This window comes from Capra hircus, chromosome 8 (genome assembly GCF_001704415.2).
Source record: "Capra hircus breed San Clemente chromosome 8, ASM170441v1, whole genome shotgun sequence".
NCBI lineage: Eukaryota > Metazoa > Chordata > Mammalia > Artiodactyla > Bovidae > Capra > Capra hircus.
In genome coordinates, this window is record NC_030815.1 from 28,772,043 (window position 1) to 28,787,733 (window position 15,691).

Sequence of the window (15,691 nt, forward strand, 5' to 3'; positions counted from 1 at the left end):
CTTTTTTAGATGGTGATTTGCTTCTTTTCTGGAGAAGGCAATGGTACCCCACTCCACTACTCTTGCCTGGAAAATCCCATGGACAGAGGAGCCTGGTGGGCTGCAGTCCAGGGGGTCGCTAGGAGTCGGACACGACTGAGCGACTTCACTTTCCCTTTTCACTTTCACGCATTGGAGAAGGAAATGGCAGCCCACTCCAGTGTTCTTGCCTGGAGAATCCCAGGGACGGGGGAGCCTGGTGGGCTGCCGTCTGTGGGGTCGCACAGAGTTGGACACGACTGAGGCGACTTAGCAGCAGCAGTGCTTCTTTTCAAAATTGATGTTATTGAAGTGTAGTTGTTTTGCAAGATTGCATTTATTTCTGTTGTACAGCAAAGTGATTCAGTTATACATATATATATTGTTCTTCATATTCTTTTCTGTTATGGCTTAGTACAGGATATTGACTATAGTTCCCTTGTTCATCCAGTCTACATATAATAGTTTGCATGTACTAATCCCAAACTCCCAATCCATTCCTCCCCCAACTTCTTGGCAACCACACGTCTGTTCTCCATGTTGCTTATTTCTCTAAGAATAGAGGTCTTATGGAAATCCAAAACATGAACTCAAGTGTTGATGGCGTCTGACACCAGGAATCCACACTACGTTTTCTTCCAAGGCTTCTTGGCTTCCATTGTGCGCATCCGCTCCACTCCTTTCCCCTCTATCAGGTAGTTATCACTGCTTCTTATGTACATTGCTAGATGGTGGGGGGAATCTCCCCTTCTAGCTAGGTTAGAAAGGAGGAGATAGTAAAGAAGATTTAATTAAAGTTGGCACCACCCTCCATCCCCCCAGGATGGTAAGGAAAGCCACTGTACACCTCTGGTCATGAAAGCTAGTCCCAGGGAGACAAAGAAAATTCCTTCTCAACACAATTCCTCTTTTGCAACTTGTCAAATTAATGCCATTTTCACATGTGTTTTCTTTGTATGTAACTGGTCATAGAAGCTGAGAAGAAACCACTCACCTTGGAGAGTGTGCCCTGCTTTTTAGGGACGTTTCTGAAGATGTTAAGCATATCAAACACCACAGATTGCCCTCACCCTCCCAGAGTCAGCAGTGACAAAGCAAAGCCTCTCAGGGGCTCAAGTTTGCAAGTCCCAGGCAAAGATAGACAGGAGGACTGTCCTCTTCCTACAGAGAGGGCAAGGGCTTACTGAGGGAGTGGGCGGGTGTGGGGGCACTTCACTGAGGGCTTCAAAGAGAGGCTACATAGATGGAGAAGAGTTGACGAAGGAGGGAGAGAGGGAGCATTTATATGAGATTCCCTGTTTCTGAAGATCTAGTCTGGAAGGCGTTTGCTGGTGTGTAGCAGTACCCTTGCCTGGAGAATCCCAGGGATGGAGGAGCCTGGTGGGCTGCCATCTATGGGGTCTCACAGAGTCAGACACGACTGAAGCGACTTAGCAGCAGCAGCAGCAGCAGAATAAAGTCCGATACTGTTACAGCCTGCTCCTGGGTGATGAACTTCAGTACGTTGCTCATAATACTGTGTGGTCTGGTCAGGGGAAACTGAGCAGTGAAGACTGTCAGGAAGGAATATTTAGTACCCTCTGATGGCTTTAGGGTAGCTCCAGCAAAGAGAGGGCAGGAGACACGCCTGCAGCATTGGGACGGTGCCTCCCAGCACAGAGACAGTTGGACTGCATTTTCCCTAAAGGCGGATAAGAGGAGCTGTGCACTGCTTTGCCCCACGTGCTTCATATTCACATGATGCATAAGGACACGTGATAAGGTTGCCAGACTTAGCAAGTGAAAAGTGCAGGACGTTCACTTACATTTGAATTTCAGAGATAAATAATGAGCAAATAGCTTTTTAATGTAAGTATATCCCATGTACTATCTGGGATATACTAAAAATTTTTTTGTTGTTTTTGTGGATCTGATATTCAAGTTTAACTATTTATTTTATCTGGGAACACTGTGCCTGGTGCATAGCCTGCTTCATAACCTTTCAGATAAGCTCATGGAGCTACAAGAAAACTTCCCTCTGGATCTTTTGAGAAAGAGACCAAAAGCCAGAGGCAGAAAGAGAACAGGAGTGGCCTAGTTTTCCCTGTTTGGAAAAGCCTTGTGTAGCAGGCCACACCAGACCGTTGGTCAGCACTCAGATGGCCAATGTCGTGTCTCTGCCCAGTCTAACCAACTGTGGCCATGCCAGGGGCTATTGGGGTGGGGGGTGGAGGCACATACGGAGTGGTTTGCATAGATAGAAGGCAGCTAGGCCTGTCATTATATCCAGGGCACCTCTGTCTGCCAGCAGGCTCCCTCACTCCAGCCCTTCTCCTCCCCCACTTCTCTACCTCAGGCAAGAAGAGATTCCTTTTCTAATACCCCTTACCTCAGCTCAGTGCTGACCCCTCTCCTCCCTTCCTCTGAAGACTCTCACATGTGACTTATGTTTTGGGCCTGCTTATCTGCCTACTGACACTCATTCTTGCTCCTGTCACGGTAACCTTCTAGCCTGCTTCTTTTTCTGCACTATTTTTGAAACTCTGTTCAGCTAAATCATTTAAGGCTCAACAAAAATCATTCCATTCCCTCAAGTCTTTTCCACTCCAATCTGTACTGTTTTGTCCAAACTTTGTGCATTTTCCTTATTACCTGAAAAGATTAATTGGCCTAAGTCTGCTTTGTTTTTTTAAAATTGAATATCAAACTCATAGGCTAAAACTTTTAAAATCACTCATAATGTCAGCAATGGAGAAGGCAATGGCAACCCACTCCAGTTTTCTTGCCTGGAGAATCCCAGGGATGGGGGAGCCTGGTGGGCTGCTGTCTATGGGGTCACACAGAGTCGGACACGACTGAAGTGACTTAGCAGCAGCAGCAGCAGCGTCAGCAATGTTTTCCAGGTCAGTTCAGTTCAGTCGCTCAGTTGTGTCCGACTCTTTGCGACCCCATGAATCGCAGCACGCCAGGCCTCCCTGTCCATCACCAACTCCTGGAGTTCACTCAGACTCACATCCATCGAGTCTGTGATGCCATCCAGCCATCTCATCCTCGGTCTTCCCCTTCTCCTCCTGCCCCCAATCCCTCCCAGCATCAGAGTCTTTTCCAATGAGTCAACTCTTCGCATGAGGTGGCCTAAGTACTGGAGTTTCAGCTTTAGCATCATTCCTTCCAAAGAAATCCCAGGGCTGATCTCCTTCAGAATGGACTGGTTGGATCTCCTTGCAGTCCAAGGAACTCTCAAGAGTCTTCTCCAACACCACAGTTCAAAAGCATCAATTCTTCAGCGCTCAGCCTTCTTCACAGTCCAACTCTCGCATCCATACATGACCACAGGAAAAACCATACCCTTGACTAGACGGACCTTAGTCGACAAAGTAATGTCTCTGCTTTTGAATATGCTGTCTAGGTTGGTCATAACTTTTCTTCCAAGGAGTAAAGCGTCTTTTAATTTCATGGCTGCAGTCACCATCTGCAGTGATTTGGGAGCCCCCCAAAAATAAAGTCTGACACTGTTTCCACTGTTTCCCCATCTATTTCCCATGAAGTGATGGGACCAGATGCCATGATCTTCGTTTTCTGAATGTTGAGCTTTAAGCCAACTTTTTCAACTCTCCTCTTTCACTTTCAGCAAGAGGCTTTATAGTTCCTCTTCACTTTCTGCCATGAGGGTGGTGTCATCTGCATATCTGAGGTTATTGATATTACTCCCGGCAATCTTGATTCCAGCTTGTGTTTCTTCCAGTCTAGTGTTTCTCATGATGTACTCTGCATGTAAGTTAAATAAGCAGGGTGACAATATACTCCTTTTCCTATTTGGAACCAGTCTATTGTTCCATGTCCAGTTCTAATTGTTGCTTCCTGACCTGCATACAGGTTTCTCAAGAGGCAGGTCAGGTGGTCTGGTATTCCCATCTCTCTCAGAATCTTCCACAGTTTATTGTGATCCACACAGTCAAAGGCTTTGGCATAGTCAATAAAGCAGAAATAGATGTTTTTTCTGGAACTCTCTTGCTTTTTGCACGATCCAGCAGATGTAGGCAATTTGATCTCTGATTCCTCTGCCTTTTCTAAAACCAGCTTGAACATAAGGAAGTTCACGGTTCATGTATTGCTGAAGCCTGGCTTGGAGAATTTTGAGCATTACTTTACTAGCATGTGAGATGAGTGCAATTGTGCGGCAGTTTGAGCATTCTTTGGCATTGCCTTTCTTTGGGATTGGAATGAAAACTGACCTTTTCCAGTCCTGTGGCCACGGCTGAGTTTGGCAAGAATGAACGTCGACATTCTAGGAATAAGCGAACTAAAATGGACTGGAATGGGTGAATTTGACTCAGATGACCATTATATCTACTACTGCAGGCAGGAATCCCTCAGATGAAATGGAGTAGCCATCATGGTCAACAAAAGTTTTCCAGGTGGTACAGTGATAAAGAATCTGCTGCCAGTGCAGAAGATGCAAGAGACACAGATTTGATCCCTGGGTCAGGAAGATCCCCTGGAATAGGAAATGGCAACCCACTCCAGTGTTCATGCCTGGAAAATTCTATGGACAGAGGAGGCTGGCGGGCTACAGTCCACGGGGTCACAGAGAGTTGGACACGACTGAAGACGCATATACCTGCAATGCCAACGATCCCAACCTAAAATGACTTTAAAATTTTTGAGTAGCCTTCCAAATTTTGTAACATGCATATATCACATGTATGGGCTAACTGCTGTCCCATACTTAAAATCTTCCCAACTTTTGTGACCTGAATAGTAAGGCTCCCTCTCACTTAGCTCCAAAGAGCAACAAACCATGAGGATGATTAACCCAGCGTGGAACACATGCCCAGCCACATACTATCTCATTCCTTTCAATCAGTGACTATGGCTGGAGAATTGAGCTGATACATTTGGCTAGCTCTAGATCAGTCTGTGATCAGCTCTAGATCACTCTGATCACTCTGAAAAAGCAAGAGAGCTTCAAAAAAAAAAAAATCTACTTCTGCTTTATTGACTACACCAAAATCTTTGACTGTGTGAATCACAACAAATAGTGGAGAAATCTTCAAGAGATGGGAATACCAGACTACCTTACCTGCTTCCTGAGAAATCTGTATGCAGGTCAAGAAGCAACAGTTAGAACTGGACATGGAACAACAGACTGATTCCAAATTGGTAAAAGAGTCCGTCAAGGCTGTATATTGATATCCTGCTTATTTACCTTATATGCAGAGTACATCATGAGAAATGCTGGACTGGATGAAGCACAAGCTGGAATCAAGATTGCCAGGAGAAATATCAATAATCTCAGATATGTAGATGACACCACCTTATGGCAGAAAGTGAAGAAGAACTAAAGAGCCTCTTGAAAGTGAAAGAGAAGAGTGAAAAAATTGGCTTAAAGCTCAACATTTAGAAAACTAAGATCATGGCATCTGGTCCCATCACTTTGTGGAAAATAGATGGGGAAACATTGGAAACAGTGACAGACTTTATTTTGGGGTGAGGGGATCCAAAATCACGGCAGATGGTGACTGCAACCACGAAACTAAAAGACTCTTGCTCCTTGGAAGAAAAGCTATGACCGACCTAGAGAGCTTGTTAGAAAGCAGAGACATTACTCTACCAACAAAGGTCCATCTAGTCAAAGCTATGGTTTTTCCAGTAGTCATGTATGGATGTGAGAGTTGGACTATAAAGAAAGCTGAGTGCCAAAGAACTGATGCTTTTCAACTGTGGTGTTGGAGAAGACTCTTGAGAGTCCCTTGGACTGCAAGGAGATCCAATCAGTCCATCCTAAAGGAAATCAGTCCTGAATGTTCATTGAAAGGACTGATGCTGAAGCTGAAACTCCAATTCTTTGGCCACCTAATTCAAAGAACTGACTCATTGGAAAAGACCCTGATGCTAGGAAAGATTGAAGGCGGGAGGAGAAGGGGATGACAGAGGATGAGATGGTTGGATGGCATCAATGACTCAACGGACATGAGTTTGAGTAAGTTCTGGGAGTTGGTGATGGACAGGGAGGCCTGGCGTGCTGCAGTCCATGGGGTTGCAAAGAGTTGGACATGACAGAGCAACTGAACTGAAATGAACTGAGATCACTCTGTGGCCAAGAGATTAAATACTATGACTGACAGCTCTGTCAGGATGAAAATTGGCAAGTAGATGGGAGAAGAATCGTATCCCAAAGCAAGGAAGGTAGTCATGGGCAGACAGAAATAAGAGCTGTCTACAAAAACCAAGATTCTTCTGACTTTTGGTAGAATGAACCAATCCCCTTGAATCTGGTCATCCTTTGGGAAGTTGAAAACAAAATTTTTGCAACTATTACACTGAGGACTGAACTCTCAGGGAATAGTAAAGGTCAGAGGACACTCTAATTTGAATGAAACTGATTTTACTTAATTATACCTTCTTTGAGTATCTGAATGAAATTTTTTTTTTGCTGTGTCTCACAGCATGTGGGAATTTTAGTTTCCTGACTAGGGATTGAACCTATATATCCTGTACTGGAAACAGGGAGTCTTAACCACTGGATCACCAGGGAAGTTCCCTGAATGAATTTTATAATAATAGATGGCATGGAATGTCTAGGAAGGATTATTATTCTCCTTCGTTTCAAGAGCAGGGGGAAAAAATCTGTCTAATGACATACACTGGCACATTGCTTGAGGTTAAGTCAAAGTTTTCAGCCATGTGTCTTACAGCCTATACAAAGGAAGCTTCCAAAATTCAAAATATCAGTGGATTTTTTAAAATTGGAAGATGACTACAGGGTAAGAAGTTTTATTTGTTTCCTTCCCTCCTCCCAAGTATTTAAATGAAAATCCTTCACATCCTCTCAGGAATAAGGCAGAAGGAATGCTGTTTAAATTGAAAGAATACACCCACGTCAGAAGGGATAAAAGTTCTGCTTCCAAACCTGTAGGTTTTCCTGTCAACAACATTTTGGTTTCATACAGCCCATAATCTCTTCTCATGTCTGTGTTTTTAAGGGTACCCTTTGGCTTAGTGGTAAAGAATCTGCCTACTAATGCAGGGGACATGGGTTTGGCTCAGCAAGATCCCCTGGAGAAGGAAATGGCAACCCATTCTGGTATTTTTGACAGGAAAATCCCATGGACAGAGGAGCCTGGTGGGCTGTAGTCCATGGGGTCCCAAAGAGTTGGACACGACTTAGTGACTGAACAAGTCTCCCATCAAATTGATACACCATATTTGTTTAATCAGTGCTCATTAATTTAAATATGGATATTTTTCAGTCTCTTACAAATAACTGTACAATGATTAGTCTTATACATGTCATTTGTTACATGTACAAACACATCTATAGGATAAACCCCAGAAATAAGATTGCAGGGTTGAATAGTTAACAGATTGTCATTCTTGCAGTGTTTTCCTAAAGCAATCCTACCATTCTTCCCTTCATGAATTTAACCTGATTCTCCAAAATTCATTTTAAGCTTTTGCTGCTCTGCAAACACTTCCTGATCCCCTCTCTAAAGATTGTCATTTGCTCCCACATCAGTGCTCTCACTGCCTCGTATGTGTACCATCACTCTAGCTCTTGGATTTTTGTACTGAGATTATTTATTGGTGTGGCAGGGACTGTCATTGTCATAGACACGCTGTTCAAAAGAAGGGATGATGCCTGTCCATTTCTGTAATTCTAGAACCATGGACAGTGCCTAGCGTGCATCAGATACTCAATTTAGATGGATGGATGGACGCATATATGGCTAAATAAATAAATATGACCAAAGAAATTGCTATTACTGGGGAAAGTTCAAAAAATTATCCTGTAGAGAACCTGAGACAAACGTAAAATACAAGTGCGCATAATTGTGCATTAGGCTTGGCTGGATGAGTTGACTGAAAGAGAGGTTCTGAACTAGAAGCAGTACCCACTGAGTTAGTCAACAATTGTGATCTGTACCAGATAGGGTCGTATGGATACAAGAGCCAGAAACATATCTTCTATTACTTAAGTAAAAATTGGATTTATTGTGAAAGTTGGTAGCAGAAGGCAGAACTGAACAGCCAACCCTCGGGAGGGATGGTAACAGAGTCAGTCCTTCAGAAACAATAAGAGTCTGCGGCTTTCTCTCCTGAACATTGGCAGAGATGACTCAGCTCTTAACATTTCTGACCCTGATTAAGTTCTCAAAGTTCCCAGGAAAAAACCTGATAGGTTAGGAATCTCTTCCTTTGGATGATTCAGGAATAACTAAAGCACAGAATGAGTAACTTCTGCGCAGCCTTTCGGGAAACCATTAGGTGCCAGGCCACCGTTGTCATTTTTGACTCAGGAGGAACCAAGGTGATAAGATAATGAATTCCCTATCTGGTGTGTATGTCAGAATGATAAGGAAGCCAGAGAAACCTAAAAAATCAGGTCAGTGGGGGTAAGAACAGGGTAGGAGAGCAAGCAGAGGCCTAGACATCAAGACTTGGCCAAGAGGTCAGAAGTAGACTGGCAGGGAGACTCACGTGGAGTTGGAGTCATCTGAGGGCATCTAGTCCCAGGTCAGGATTGGATCTGGGAACTAGAAGAGGATGGAGCCTGCCCTTGGGAAATGGGTTGGGGAGCCAGCAGAAAGGATGTTTAGGCGGGGCCTGGCATGGCCCATCCCTGAAGACAGAACTTGGAACAGAGCTCTTCCTTCAGATGCGTTTCCCCTCGCTGGTGGGCCAGCTGGCAGTGTGAAGGACCAGCCCAGCCTGCCTCAGTCCCAGCGAAATGTACCAACAGCAGTGCCCATGTATTTGATTGTCTCTCTGTTATTGACATGTGTTATTCTTTTTCTGGTTGCTGTTATTTGGCCTTGAATCTAACTTGTGTGCTGGTGTGACTGAGAAAAGGGAGGGTACTAGCATTCAGGTTTTGCCTACTATGTTCTAGACATGTGGGTGGTGGTTGTGCTTTCGTCACTAAGTGATGTCTGACTCTTGGGACCCCATGGACTGCAGCCCACCAGGCTCCTCTGTCCATGGGATTTCCCAGGCAAGAGTACTGCAGTGGCTTACCTTTCCTTCTCCAGGGGATTTTTCCAACCTAGGGAATGAACCAGGGTCTCCGGCCTTGTAGGTGGATTCCTTCCTGACTGAGCCACCAGGGAGTGATAGAGATCTAATGTATGTTACTACATTTTAAAAATATCCTCAGAATAGCCCTTTGAGGGAAGGATTAGGCTCCTTTTTATAGATAAATTAAGGGAAGCAAGGAATGTGTCTTTGTTCAGACCGCTATAATGAAATTCCACAGACTGGATAGCTTATAAACCACACAAATATTTATTTCTTACAGTTCTATAGGTTCAGAAGTCCAAGAACATGGCCCTGGAATATTTGGCCTCCACTCTAGTACCCTTGCCTGGAAAATCCCATGGACAAAGGAACCTGGTGGGCTGCAGTCCATGGGGTCACTAAGAGTTGGACACGACTGAGCGACGTCACATTCACTTTTCACTTTCATGCACTGGAGAAGGAAATGGCAACCCACTCCAGTGTTCTTGCCTGGAGAATCCCAGGGACGGAGGAGCCTGGTGGGCTGCTGTCTATGGGGTCGCACAGAGCTGGACACGACTGAAGTGACTTAGCAGCAGCAGCAGCAAGGGCCCACTTCCTAGATGGTTATTTTTTGCTGTAACTTCATATAGCGGAAGTGCTAGGGAGCATTCTCTCTGCAGCTTCTCTTCTAAGGGTGCTAATCCCACTCATAAGGGCTCTGTCTTCAGGACCCAGTCACCTCTCAGAGGCCCTGTTGCCTGATACAATCACCTGGAGAAACATACAAATACTGGGGGGGCACAAACATTCAGACCAGAGCAGAAGGTCTAGTAATTTGAACAAAGTTCTCTGAGACCCCAGGGCTCATATTTCCTTCTTCACAGCACTCTCTAGACTCTTTTGGACCTCATCACAAGACACACACTCGATCTGTTTTCCTGATAGTGACTGTGTGACAGCCATACTGTCACAGGCAATGGACTGTGCTTGGAATAAGGAATCCCCACCTCTGGGCTCAGTTGTGTTAGCAGTTAGGTGGTGGCTTTGTTTTCACATCTGTGAAGTAAGGGGATATCAAGGCTCTTTTTTTCCATGTCTCAGGACTTCCCTGGTGGTCCAGCAGGTAAGATTCCAAGCTCCCAAAGCAAGGGTCCCGAATTTCATCCTTGGTTGGGGAGCTGAAACTGTTTACCTCAGATTGGAACTTGAACCCACATGGCTGGGACTCAAACCTAGTCAAAACCCACTGTACCTGGTTTCAAGTCCTAATGAAGCTCGAGTTCTTGATGTCTCATCACAGACAGAATTCTGTGAGAGATAAAATAATAGGTAAGATGTGGATTAATTTATTCAGATTCATAAAGGAGCACTTGCTTGGAGTATTCTTGTCTGGAGAATTCCACGGACAGAAGAGCCTGGCAGGCTACAGTCCATGGGGTTGCACCAGCTGGACACGACTTAGCAACTAACTCACCACCAGAGAGGAGCACACTCCACAGACACACTGCGGGCCACTGCAGACGGGAAGTGTGGCTGCAAAATGTGGTGTGGTGAGGCTTTATAGCCTGGGTAATTTCACATGATAATGAGTGGAGGGATTATTCCAACTACTTGGGGGAAGGGGTGGAGATTCCAGGAATTGGGCCATCGCCCACTCCTTGGCCTTTTGACAGTGCCTTGGAACTGTCATGGCACCTCTGGGTGTGTCATTAGCTTGAGGACAGAACTGAGGATCAGTTCAGTTTAGTCATTCAGTTGTGTCCACCTCTGTGATCCCGTGGACTGCAGCATGCCAGGCTTCCCTGCCCATCACCAAGTCCCAGAGTCCACCCAAACTCATGTCCATTGAGTCGGTGATACCATCCAACCATCTCATCCTCTGTTATCCCCTTCTCCTCCCACCTTCAATCTTTCCCATCATCAGGGTCCTTTCCAATGAGTCAGTTCTTCACATCAGGTGGCCAAAGGATTGGAGTTTCAGCTTGAACATCAGTCCTTCCAATGAACACTCAGGACTGACCTCCTTTAAGATGGAGGTTTGATCTCCTTGCAGTCCAAGGAACTCTCAAGAGTCGTTTCCACACCACAGTTTAAAAGCATCAATTCTTTGGCGCTCAGCTTTTTTCACAGTCCAACTCTCACATCCATACATGACCACTGGAAAAACCATAGCTTTGACTAGACAGACCTTTGTTGACAAAGTAATGTCTCTGCTTTTTAATATGCTGTCTAGGTTGGTCATAACTTTTCTTCCAAGGAGTCTTTTAATTTCATGGCTGCAGTCACCATCTGCAGTGATTTTGGAGCCCCCAAAAATTAAGTCTGACACTGTTTCCACTGTTTTCCCATCTGTTTCCCGTGAAGTGATGGGACCAGATGCCATGATCTTTGTTTTCGGAGTGTTGAGCTTTAAGCCAACTTTTTCACTCTCCTCTTTCACTTTCATCAAGAGGCTTTTTAGTTCCTCTTCACGTTCTGCCATAAGGGTGGTGTCATCTGCATATCTGAGGTTACTGATGTTTCTCCTGGCAATCTTGATTCCAGCTTGTGCTTCTTCCAGCCTGGAATTTTGCATGATGTACTCTGCATATAAGTTAAATAAGCAGAGTGACAATATACAGCCCTGACGCACTCCTTTTCCTATTTGGAACCAGTCTGTTGTTCCATGTCCAGTTCTAACAGGAGGTCCTGGTAAGGAACACAGAACTAATAAGCCACCACCAACAGGGAGAGTTCAGGAAAGATCAAAAAGTGACTCCACGTGTCCAACCACCTCCCAGAATCCTTCTTACTGGCATCCATCTTGGCTGAACAAGGGGTGCACCACCAGGAAGGACTTTGAGTCAGAATGATTGTCTAAAGACAACACAGAAACTAATCCCATCACTGTAAAATCCAAGACTGTGAGCCACATGGCAGAGCAGTTCTCCTGGGTTCCCTACCCTACTGCTCTCTGCCTGGGCGCCAATTTCCACTAAAATCTCTTACCTTGTCAGCATGTGTCTCCTCAGACAAGTCATTTCCGAGTGTTAGACAAGAGCCCACTTTCAGGCCCTGGAAGGGGTCTACAACAGAAAGTGAAAGTGAAGTCGCTCAGTCGTGTCCGACTCTTTGCGACCCCGTGGACTGCAGCCCACCAGGCTCCTCTGTCCATGGGATGTCGAGGCATCCATTTCAAAGATACCTATCTTGAATATACATATTGCCAGTGTTATATCACAGCTACTGGTTAAAAAACTAGATAAATGAACCAGCCTGCCCACACTGATGGATTTCCCCATATGAAAAGCCCTGGAAACCTAGATAACTGACAGCTTGAGAGATCCTGCTCTCCGCTTCCTGCACCCTAATTTCTGCTGTTATGTTTTAAATTTGCCAATGAAGAGTAAACCCGTAAAGCCCTAGGCACCACACCTTTGATCCAAATAAAGGCAGAGCCCCAGGTTCAAGACCCCTCCCTCTACCTCGCTCTCTCTACCTTGCTCTGTAGCCCTCAGGCGTGCCATGAACCCTCCAGGAATGGTGGATAACAAATCTTGTTCTGGAAAGTTCCCTGATGATCTTTTGCTTAGGTGAGTCTTGCAATCACAAGAAAAACCACAAGGACTGGTCCTACCACGGCATTGGCTCTGGTGGGAAGATGTCTGAGGGGGCTGCCCCAAGGAGGACAGGCCCAGGTGAGGACCTCAGGCATTCCTAGCCAGCATCATGCCTGTCAATAGAAGGAGGTCAACAGAAGAAAATCGTGTCCATCTCTACAACGTTGCAGCACACATAAACACCCTTATGTGAGAGGGGTTCTTTATCTGTGTATGTAGGGCAGGTGAGTAGGGCAAAAAATGAGGACCAGGGCAGAGTGCCACAGAAATTAAATCACTGAAAGCAGAAACTATCATGTATCAAGTATTTTAGGTGTCAAGGAAACATATTTGGTACATTTAATCTAAACATAGGTACTAATCTCTATTTTATTTTTTAAATTTTTATTAGAGTATAGTTGATTTACAATGTTGTGTTAATTTCAGGTGTACAGCAAAGTGATTCAGTTATACGTACATAAAAATCACTTCTTTTTTTTTTTTTTTTTAGATTCTTTTCCCATATAGGCTATTACAGAGTGTTGAGTAGAGCTCCCTATGCTATACAGCAGGTTCTTACTAGTAATCTATTTTATATCTTTGTGCCTACATGCTTAGTTGCTCAGTTGTGTCCAACTCTTCGTGATCCCATGAACTGCAGCCCGCCAGGCTCCTCTGTCCATGGGATTTCCCAGGCAAGAATATTGGAGTAGGCTGCCATGTCCTCCTCCAGGGCATCTTCTCCACCCAGGGATTGAACCTGGCTCTTCTGCTTTGCACTCTTTGAGCTACCAGGGAATCCCACAGATATAAACATAAGAGCACAAACTATAACCTTTCTAGATGAAAATAAATGGGAAAATCTTCGTGGTGTTAGGCTAGGCACCAGTTTCTTAGGTAAGAAACAAAATTATAACCATAAAATAAAAATGAATAGACTTGACTACATCAAAATGAAAAACTTTTGGTCTTCCAAAAACACTGTTAAGGAAATTAATGGCAAGCCAAATAAGGAAAACATTTGTGAAATTCATATCTTATTAAAAACTTATATTTAAAATATATACATTACAATCCAATAATAAGATAAACTGCAATTTAAAATGGGCAAAAGAGTAGAACTGACATCCCATAGAATAATATTTTAAAAACTGGCAAATAAGCACATAAAAAGGTGCTGAACATCATTTTTCCTTAGAGAAATGTAAATTAAAACCACTCTAAGACAAACACTACAAGCCACTAGAATGATAAAATTCAGTGAATGACAATACTAATTTTTGGTAAGGATCTGAAGCAACTGCTACTCTGGAAAACAGTTGGACTTTTAAAAAGTAAAGTTAAATACATTTACTGTACATCCCAGGAACTCACTAGGTATTTTTGCAAGAGATATGAAAACATTTGTCCACTCAAAGACTTCTGTTCAGATGTTCATAGCAGCTTTGTTCATAATAGTAAAAACTGGAAATAATCTGAATGTCCAGCAACTGTCAAATGGATAAACAAATTGTATTGTTAAAAAAAAATCACAAAAACCAATTCCATTCCCTACAATGAAATGTTACTCATCAATAAGATGAAACAGACTGCTGACACGTACCAACGCAGTGATAAATCTCATATGCATTCTGCTGAGTGAAAGAAGTTCTGTTTCTAAAATCACTGTGACAGGAAATCAGTGGTCACCTGCGCCTGGAGCTTGGGGAAGAGGAAAGACTACAAATGGGCCTGAGTCACTTTGTGGGTGATGGAATGTTTTACATCTTCTTTGGAGTCATGATTATAGGACTGTCTATATTTGTCAAAACCTATCAAGTCTGCATTTAAAATGAGTGAATTTTATTGTATGTAAATTGCATCTCAATAAAACTATTTTTTAGGAAAAAATATTGCCTTTAGAGTCATTTTATTTACTTATTAAATCAAATAAAGCTTATAGCTTTTCTGAAAATATAGCAATTAAATAGACTATCAAGTTCAGAAACTTCAGTTTGTGTTTAATAATATTGAGTGAAACTCTATAAGGCTTACTAGAAAAAAAAAAAAAGAGAGAGACATCCAAAGAGGTTGCTTAGAGAGAGGTACCCGAGAATTGATCAGCTAGGTTTTTTTCTTTCTTTCTTTCTTTTTTTTTTTTTTGATCAGCTAGGTTTAACAGCACCACACAATAGACCTGCACTTCCTGAATCTTCAATAGAGGGTTCCTTCTTAACACCTGAAAGTCAAGGTAAGGCTGTCTTGTTCCTACTCAAAGAAGGTTCCTACTTCTTCCTACTCACACTTTGCTTAAATTAAGGTATCAGAAGAGGGTTGCCAGGTATCTTCACTCCACACTCAGAATAGCCCAAAGGGAACACACTTGTAAGTGGAAATGCACTCTGCGTTTTGTCCTGAGCTCACTCTGGAGAGTTCCCACAGGGCTGAACACATTCTGCTTCTCTAAATATCTGATCTGGAAAAGAGACAGCTTGTGATGAAAACCAACCTCCTGGCAAAAGCTGCACATTTCCATTTCAGAATTTTCCAGAATGAAATAACTGTACCATATACTGTTGATATCCCTTGAATGATGCCCTTTATGTTATGTCTCAACTTGTGAAATAAACTTTACTCAAGGGAGAACAAGAAGGGCAGTCGTTTCTTAAAAGACTCCGAATGAAACAGCCAATGAGCTAAAAGCAGGAGCCAGCAACGGTGTAGGAGGGCACCCATGGGATTTGGTTTCTTTCACCAGTCTGATGCAAAGCAATTCCCAGTGGAAATCTCAGAGTGCAGAGCCAAGCTCAGTTGTTTGCAATGTCTAATCTAGGTATACCAATACTGACTTCAAAAATGAGGTGGAGTAGTAACAAAAAGCAAACAAAGGATGATAATATGTGTTCTGAGATTCCCAGAGGCAACCTGATACAGAAAGATAGTTTTGTGGCTTAAGTCACTTGATCACTGTGGGTTGGCCTCTCTCTTTCTGTCTTTTCTCCCACAGTCATTCTCTTCAAAGTTAATATCTGTCTTGACGAGCAATCTTGAGGTTCAAAGAGGACACATGCAGGACACCCTAGCACAACACCTGGCTCCAAGTAGTTCAATGACTACTAAATATTACATGTAACAGG